This window comes from Protopterus annectens, chromosome 4.part0 (genome assembly GCF_019279795.1).
Source record: "Protopterus annectens isolate FY-2018-M chromosome 4.part0, PAN1.0, whole genome shotgun sequence".
Taxonomy (NCBI): domain Eukaryota; kingdom Metazoa; phylum Chordata; order Ceratodontiformes; family Protopteridae; genus Protopterus; species Protopterus annectens.
The window spans coordinates 104968880-104970174 of NC_056733.1; positions in this window are offsets into that span (position 1 = coordinate 104968880).

The following is a 1295-nucleotide window of genomic DNA, read 5'->3' on the forward strand; positions in this document are numbered from 1 at the left end:
CTGTTCGCATAGCTTGCATCAGTCTGGCTAAAGTGTTCAATATGACATCTCATGACAAAATTCATACATAAACCTAGAGATCTAAATGTAACTGAAGCTGTAACAACTGGGGTCCACAATTGCCTACATGACTGTACACAACAGAAAATGTTAGGAATCCTATCATCGCTATCCCATACCACAGGTAGAGTCCCTTAAGCCTCTGTTTTTGGGCCATTCCTTATTGGCACCTTCTTCTCAGATATCATATCATATCATAACCCAGTGTTGGGCTCACCAAGCATTCAGATTACTGCACGCTTGGACCTTGTCCGTAACCCTCCCCCAACACTGCTCCCCTTCAAATGGCACATAACTGTAAACACAAATGTTGCAATGGAAATGACCTTTCCTTCAGTGTTAAAAAATAAACATTCTGCACATAGCAGAAAAAACACCAGCTTTCTAAATTAGTAAGACTTCATAGAGACATTACAAATAATGACCTGTCATTTAATAGCCATAGAGTCACTACCATCCACAAAGCATAAGGAGTTACACACCTGATCCTTCATGGGGTCAAGAGTAATCAGGAAGATAGCTGTCACCCTGTATGCAACTCTTCTCAGACCAATTATACAATAATGGTGGGCACTGTTCTATAACCTACTCACATGCCATCTTGTGCAGCTGGAGAAGATAAAGAGACACAGAGATTCCCCACAAGGTGAATCAAAGTGTTTTGAGTCTTATCTTATATTGAAAGGCAACAGCAACTCTCTTTCTTCTCTGTATCTTATCACCTTTTTAGAAGAGGTTGTGCCTGATATACAGAGCATTAAAAGACCTTTTAGTATTTTACACCATTTGCTTAGAATAATCCCCCCCCCCCATATTGAGGCCCCGTGACCTGAATACTTGGCCCCAATAAATATTAATATCAACCATTCAGTGAAATTTAACAATATATCACAAAGACTCCCACACATATGAAACAAACTCTCCTTCTCATTCAAACTCACCCTTCTATACCTTCAGGAACTAATTGGATGAATACATGAGCACCCATAAAATCCAACTTAGGATCTGATGTATCAAGCACCTTGATGGCTAGCAGGCCTCAAGTTGGTGCACAAAAACTATGAGCATAGTAATCTTATATGACTAAAATAAGGAACAGAGTAAAATATTGTGGATTTGGTGAGTTACATGATTCATTAATCACAGGGAGAATTGTCTGTGGCATTCGAAGTAATCAAGATAGGAGTAGACCATCAATACCATTAGAACTGACTTTAGATAAAGTCCTGCATGTG